Consider the following 8,316-nt stretch of genomic DNA (forward strand, 5'->3'; position numbering starts at 1 on the left):
CAAAACCAAGGAACTGATTGTGGACTTTGGAAAGAGTAGGAGGGGGACCCACAGCCCCATTTATATCAACGGGTCGATGGTTGAAAGGGTCAAGAACTTCAAATTCCTGGGCGTGCACATCTCTGAAGATCTTTCCTGGTCCGAGAACATTAACGCAATTATCAAAAAAGCTCATCAGCACCTCTACTTCCTGAGAAGATTACGGAGAGTCGGTTTGTCAAGGAAGACTCTCTCTAACTTCTACAGGTGCACAGTAGAGAGCATGCTGACCGATTGCATCGTGGCTTGGTTCAGCAGAGCGCCCTGGAGAGGAAAAGTCTACAAAAAGTAGTAAACACTGCCCAGTCCATCATCGGCTCTGACCTTCCTTCCATCGAGGGGATTTATCGCAGTCGCTGCCTCAAAAAGGCTGGCAGTATCATCAAAGACCCACACCATCCTGGCCACACACTCATCTCCCTGCTACCTTCAGGTAGAAGGTACAGGAGCCTGAAGACTGCAACAACCAGGTTCAGGAATAGCTACTTCCCCACAGCCATCAGGCTATTAAACCTGGCTCGGACAAAACTCTGATTATTAATAACCACTTTCTGCTATTTGCATTTTATCAGTTTATTCATTCATTCATGTGTGTATATATTTATATCATGGTATATGGACACATTTATCTGTTTTGTAGAAAATGCCTACTATTTTCTGTGTGCTTAAGCAAAGCAAGAATTTCATTGTCCTATACATTGACACATGACAATAAACTCACTTGAAATTTGGTTAACCAAATTCTTCACATTGATGTACTCACTTAAAATTAAGTTTACAGTCTAAATGTAAAATTTACATTGAGATAGATTTTTGGTAATAATGCCACAAAGGTTACTTTTATAGAAATGCAGGGAAGAGAAGAGGGGGCAAAGAAGTTATCCACCATGGGAAGAGTGGCTAGGTCTAGCCTCGGAATTTGCAACACGAGTATCTCTTAAAGAGAAATTACTTGAAACATACAGTCAACCATATTTGGTTACTTTCTTCTGAGCAATTAATACATATTTGAATTGATTGCATATGTCCAAATGTATATGGATGTAGACTAAATGGGATCAGCCCAGAATGCCAACTTGGGCAGCATGGGTAAGTTGGGCTGAAGGGCCTTTTTCCATGCTGTATAAGCTCTACGTCTCTGGGGCAAATGGAGTTGATTGGCTCCACTGTTTAGTCGATGTGGGATGCTTTCAGATTGTATGCACAATAAATTCAACCCAATAGCAACATACTATAGTCGATTTAATATGTTTGATGAGATCAATCATGTTGACATGGGTATTGACCGTAAAATAATTTAGGAATTTTACATTGGAAATCCGATTCCAGCCGAGAGAACATGGTGATATGGCAGCTAATTAAATTAGCGGATATTTGACCAGCTATTAATAGTGTTCGGCACAAATATGACATCTGGTTTTCTTCGTTGATAGTCGGAACCTATTTAAAACCACACATTGAAGGTTAATTTGCTGTACATGCAGAAAACGAGGAGATTAGCCGCTACTGCACATACATGAGATCTGACTAGACAGGTTGATGGAAAATGCAGGCACCATCTGGGGGAAACAGCAGCACTGCGGCTGTGAAACGCCGAGCTCAAGCAACTGCCGAAGGTAAACGGAATATTTAGAGTTTAAATTCAATTTAGAGATTGCCAAATTGTGCGGAAAAAAACTAATTAAGGAAATTGAATCGGGGGGAACGTGTGAGATTTTACAAGCATTTTTAGAGTGCGTTACATTTGTCTGGGGTTTAAATCTTGGATCCACTAGTTAGTATGATGTGAATTAAATGCATATTAAGGGCTTTCTGATGCCTGTCTAATAACATGCTCTTGTGTTTTGATCGAATAGAATCTGGCGAGGTAGATTCGGGCACGCAATGCCGCACAGCTGAAGGTGGGAAGTGGAACCAGTCTCCCGGGATGTGGCTGGAAAGGTTTGAATGGAAGAAAATCTCTTCGGTAATTCCAAACGAATGGAGGGTGTGTGGTTCACTCTGTTTAGACAAGTTCCCAATTCCACGCGTATAAATTACGCGGTACATTCGAATAGCAAATTAAATCGAATATACAATACTGCCTTTATCGTCAGTGGACGGGGTCCGAGTATATTTTGGACATTTCCCTGATAACCACAATGCGCGCATTCTGCAGCTTATGTCAGGACAAACGATGATTTCACTTCATCGTTGCACTATATTGCTTAACAATAGCTAACAGTGGAATCACGATTGTCTGCATCCCCAACAACGGCGCTAAAATATCCGTAAAATACTCTGCAGTAGCTGCTGGAACTGTAGCATTTTAGTGCGCTTAAGTATTTTAATATTTAAATTATTAGACTAGAATTTACTGTTGGCAATAATAGGAAGCACCATATTGATGTAATATTCCTCGCTGCTAATTAAACGCATGTTAAAACTAAACTACCCAGCATTCACCCACTAATAACATTTTATAACATTCTGGCTAGTTTTGAAATACTACCTATAACAATTCGATCACACACTGGGTAATGTGCTTGCATTCCTAGTAATGCAGTGAATAGACTGTGCCATCTAACAATGAAAAATAGATATTAGTCAGAGTTTCTGATGAATTGTATTACTATTCTGAATGACTGAACAAATAACTAGAAAATAAATTAAAAAAACACAAGAGGTAGATTTAGGACAATATAGCGCCACGTTGGTATTGGAGATGGCACCTGCTTATTGTGGAGAAATGTTATAGGTTGTCACAGTGCTCGCCATTTCCCCAGTATGTGAAATAGACCCCCTCATTTGTCCTTGTCAACATGATGAAAGTTTTCCTATGTACCATCTGATTGCCAATAACCTTGCAGAGAGTAGACTTCAATGATATGCTTTAAAAACAAAATGCAGAAAAGCCATTTGAAATGTTTCCAGCTGTGACATGGTTATAAAATCTTGTTCTGCACCTGCTGTGACTATATTCCAGGCAGTGAAAAATTGAAATGGTGTAAAGTTACCAAACAGAAATGGTTTCAAACCACTGGTCCTAATATACTTTCTGTGACTTCAGCACTTTTGTCTGACTTCAATGCCTGCATAAATTTCATCCTGTATTGCCAGCCCATAATCTTCTTCTTCTTGCGTATGGCGTGCACAGCCTAAAGATGCAGGACAACTTGTTCTATTTGATCTTATTTGATTGTGCACGCCGGGTTGATTGCATTCGGCAGAACAGGGCAGACCACGTGAAGTTACAATCTTCCACCTCAGCCTATGATATAGTTCTCAGTTAACTGAATGGAGAAAGCAAATATTATGTTTGTTTTGTAAAATAATGATTAAGTAACAGATAATTATAACAAAGTAAATTAAAGTCAATGTGTTGTCAACATGATTTTACTCTTCCTGTAAGCTTTCTTGTTCTTGAAACCTAAAACATTTTCATTAAGTTAATTATTTCACAGCTGGTGAAAGGTTAAAAGTTCTCCTTCAAGAATTGGGAATGGATGTAATTCAATGGACAGGTGGAGTTAAGTGAAGCATCTGATGGCATGGCCATGGATAGATCCCCAGGATGAAGAAGTTATTCTCTCAGGAAAGGGCATGGAGGATGGGCCTATGTTCTTTAGAGTTTCAAAGAACGAGAGATGATCTCAATGAAACATGCAAAATCTTCACCTTGACGAGGTAAATGCAGGGAAAATATTTCTCCTGATTGGGGTGTCTCTGGAGTCAGGAGTCCCAGTCATGTCTCCTCCTCTCCCATGTAAGGGATCAATCATTCAGGACTGAGATGACATAACATTTCCTCAGCCAGGGATTCCTGAACCATTGGAATTCTTATGTTCATAAGTAATAGGAGCAGAATTAGGCCATTCAACCCATCAAGACGTCTCTGCCATTCAATCATTACTGATCTAACTCTCCTCCTCAACCTCATTCTCCTGCCTTCTCCCCAGAACCCCTGATGCCCTGCTCTACTAAAGAAGGTGATGGAAGCTCATTCATTTAAGGTATTCAAAGTTGAGATTGGCAGGTTTCTGGACTGAAGGAAAGCCAAGTGTCCTTGGAAATAGGTGGGAAAGTAAAGTTGCCAAAATTAGATCAGCCACATTTATATTGATTGACAAAAAGGGCATGAGGGGCTGGCTATACAATTCACTCTTTCTCCTATTTCTTATGTTTCAATTATTTTACCAAAGTGTTTCTGCAGATTGGGAATGGATGTCATTGATGTTTAATCCTGATCACAGAGCTGAGTGTCTATGTGACTGAATGCTTTAATCCTATTAATGGAATTAGAGGCGAAGGATTTCCAAAGTTTGTCCTTCTACCTCTGTACAAGTTGGAAAAAGGCCAAAGGCATTTTGGGCCACATATTTGAGGAGGGATATGCTGGCATTGAAAAGGGTCCAGAGGAGATTTACGAGAATAATCCCGGGGATGATTTGGTTAACGTGTGATGAGTATTTGACAGCTCTGGGCCTGTACTCGCTGGAGTTTAGATGGATAAGGGGGACCTTATTGAAACTTACCAAATAGTGAAAGGCTTGGATAGAGCTGATGTGGGGAAGATGTTTCCACTACTGGGAGAATCTAGGACCAGAGGGCCAGGCTCAGAAGAAAAGGAGATGAGGTGGAATTTCTTTAGATAGACAGAAAAAGCTGGAGTAACTCAGTGCACCAGACAGCATCTCTGGAGAAAAGGAATAGGTGATGTTTTGGGTGGTGAATATGTAATTCACTGCTACAGATGGCTGTGGAGGCTAAGACTTATTTTTTAATCGGAGTTTAAAAGTTTCATAATTAGTAAGGATGTCAAAAGTTATGGGGCGAAGGCAGGAGGATTGAGAAGGTAATATACAGTAGATCAGTCATGATTGAATGGCGGAGTAGACTCGATGGGCCAAACGGCCTAATTCTGCTGCTATGACTTATGAACACGATGATTGGTGGTATATGTAGCATGAATCAAGTCTAGGATGAAATAGTGCAACAGAGTTCAGTTCTGTGGACATTCAAGGAACTGCAGTTACCGAAATCTTGAGAACATAAAATGCGGATTCTAAATAAAGGCAAATGGATAGGCAAAACATTGCTGCCTGACTCGCTGAGTTACTCCAACATTTGTGCTTTTCTCAATGTTCAATTCTATGTGTTTCTGTAGTTGATTTACAGCCCCCATAGTTTTTTTTGATTTTCACAGCTATGTCGATACATTCAAATGGGTTCACTGCGTACAGAGGAGCTTTTGGCTTCAACTTTTCGTTTTTCTGGATTCTCTGTTTATTTGCTGATGTTCATTAATAGGTGTGTAAATGACACAATCGTTGTGAGGTTATTGATGTACAAATTACACGTGGAAACTGATGTGTGTTGGTCAGAAACATACAAATTGCTATCTGAGATACCCTGCTCATGTGTGAAGTCCTGCAGTGTGATGTCCCTGCATTTATGCAACTTAAAAGCTCAAGCACTTGCATGTTGCATACAAACTAAACTCAGAAAGCAAAGTTAGGGCCTGTATTTTTCAGCATGGGTATCCTTTTCTTGGGTATTAATATTTAATCGGTCGAGATTTTAAAATGAGTCTTTTCACGTTGCGTTTTCCTCTTTAAGCCAAATCTTTCTTTGCCTATTTTATTTTCTAGACCTGACTTAATACTAAATTCTACTTTCCTTTACCTGCTTCAGATTCTTCACTGTTCAATCCTCAGTCACTTTGGATGAGGATTGCCCAATGCACAGATCTAAGTCGCCCTGTAGAGGGTGCTATCTGGATACCTTGCAGTCAATAAGGTTTTATTCCTAGAAATTTGATAGTGTAACATATGTTCTTGTGGTAACACATGGCCCAATTTCAACAAAGTAAAAATGTGAATAAAAAACAAGGATTTGCAGATTTTACTGTGATGCCTGCAGTTTTCCTTCTGTTTTCCTCCTCGTGTCCAACGTGTAATGCACAACAGACCTTGAACATGTGCAATGATTTCTAATATCATGGTATTAAAAAAAAAATCTAAATGCTGGAAATCTGAAATAAAACCCGAAAGTGCTAGTGACACTCAGCAGGTTAGGTAGCATCTGTGGAAAGAGAAATAGAGTTAATGTTTCAGGTTGAATATCTTTCATCAGGACAGGGAAGGAAGAAATCGAGTTACTGTTAAGTTGAAGACGTATCGGAAAGGGGGGGGGGGCCTCTGATAGGGCAGAGCCAGCATTGCTGTGGCGACTAGTTGTTGAAGAAACCTTTGAATTGATAGATTAATGAGGACAATTCAACTTTGTCAATATCAAATCATTCTTTTCCATGGCTGGGTTTCTTTATCTCCCCACATATCTCCAACTTTAATATACAATTTTATTTAACAAAACCTCATCATCACACACTCATTGTTTCCCTGCTTGATGAACTCTGTATTTTGCTTCAACTCACCATTACCTTCTGTACATTCTAATTTTCTGGATGGATTTTTATGGAAAAGAAAACCTAATTTCTCCCAATTACTCCGTTAATGAAGACAGCAACAGTTGATTCCTGGGTTCAGCATCTTATTGATTTGCTTGTCGCAGACCTGTTTATTCAGACATATGAGTTTATTCCTAACCTACACACTAATTGTAATAGCATAATGACCCATAAAGTCTGCTTGTTTGGTAATTTGATATTATCACTGTAATCTATAATATAAAATAAAATATAAATTATGATGATAGACTATTTTAGAATCATGTCTTTCAAAAAATAACTTCTGAGGGAGTTTTCTCTTATTAAAGATATGTGCAAATGAGAAGATTCTCATCCTCTCAATTGCAGATGAAAATGCTGCCCTCTCCTGTGCATTTCGTTTATGCATCACGCAGCCTGAGCTTTTGTTTGTTGTATCAAATCCTCTGCACTCCTCCACTGTCAGCATTGCAATTTCTACTGCAGCAGTGGGATAGATTCCTATGCTTCACAAGTAATCTAATGCATATTTCTAATGAGAATACTAACTGACAAATGGATTATAGTAAAGTGATAAACCCTGATTGTATAGGAACAAATAACCTGCTGGAGGAACTCAGCCGATCGAACAGCATCGAAGGGGAATGGGTGGTGGAGAGAAATTGTCAATGTTTCGGATCAAGAGCTTGTATCATGATCTAATTGAGGGTCTCAACACAAAACATCAACAATTCCTATTCCCCACCCAGATGCCCTTGACTTGTTGAGATCCTCCAGCACATTGTTTGTTACTCTAGAGTCCAGCCTCTTGTGTCTCCACTGCTAAACAAATGTCGCTGACCGAAATTTATAAATATACGTCTGGATTTTCTTGTTTGATAATTGCATGTATTCTTGATCGTGTTTAACATATTTATTTGCTTTGAAATTATGTGAAATTAGGTCTATGATTTGCAACAATTTTTATTTGACAATTAATGTAATAGTTTTCCCAATTTTGTGTTGAATGCAGTTAATGTGGCAATTGTGTTTAGTATGCAGATGTGTGCACTCTATATGCAAAAGGCAAGCACTGATTTATGTCTTCTGTTGCAAAGTGAGGCGCTTAATTTCCTTATCACATTTTCCTCCTTATGTTTAGGTTTCTTCAGGATTCAAATATATCCTCTGGTTGGAAAATGAGAACTTATTCTGGTCTATATTTGCTGGTGATCTTCTGCTCAGATGTCAGATGTTTGCAAAGCCAATGTTAGCTTTTGGTGATTTCCCCTATGCTGTGGGACTGAGTCTGGTCTCCTGTTGTGTTTTCTTCAGTGATCTGGGTAAGGTTACTGTGTGAAAAGCCTAAGTACGGTCGGGTGCAAACTTGGACAACAAGGTATGTTAAATCTAATCCTATTCAGAATGTTTTTCATGGGTTATCTAAATAAAAAAAACATTCTGCTTCTGCCAGTTGGAAGCAGCAAATAAAGGCAGTAATACTAAACAGTAGAGACCAGGGAAATTATATCACCTGAAAATAAATAATAAAAATAAAATAACAACTGATTGTGGACAAACTTTGTGTTGATAGTGGAGATGTTTTTAACAGTACACTATTCTCCACCACTGGACCCCTGCTCTTACTCTCCAAAGTGGAGAGATAATAGTGTGGGAACAAAAGGTGCAGTATGGATTTTTGACATAGCAAATCCTAAATGATAAATCACTGTTTTAAGTTAATTATATCCAATTCTGTTGCTTTCCTAAATCAGTCATGCTAAATATTTGCACCAATCCTGTTGAATTTCACCGCTAATTTCCAACAAAAACACCCATAACATTGGCATTCTCATGTCATAAGGGATAGG

At 38.9% G+C, this 8,316-nt stretch overlaps 1 long non-coding RNA gene across 1 annotated transcript; it reads left to right on the plus strand.

Moving 5' to 3' along the window:
- Positions 1-1,922: 1,922 nt before the first annotated feature.
- On the plus strand, positions 1,923-7,981 carry LOC116987761. Its single transcript, XR_004415775.1, has 3 exons — positions 1,923-2,005; positions 3,978-4,031; positions 7,608-7,981. It is a non-coding gene; the product is annotated as an uncharacterized LOC116987761 (long non-coding RNA).
- The last annotated feature ends 335 nt before the right edge of the window (positions 7,982-8,316 follow it).

The sequence above is a fragment of the Amblyraja radiata genome, chromosome 26 (genome assembly GCF_010909765.2).
Source record: "Amblyraja radiata isolate CabotCenter1 chromosome 26, sAmbRad1.1.pri, whole genome shotgun sequence".
Taxonomy (NCBI): domain Eukaryota; kingdom Metazoa; phylum Chordata; class Chondrichthyes; order Rajiformes; family Rajidae; genus Amblyraja; species Amblyraja radiata.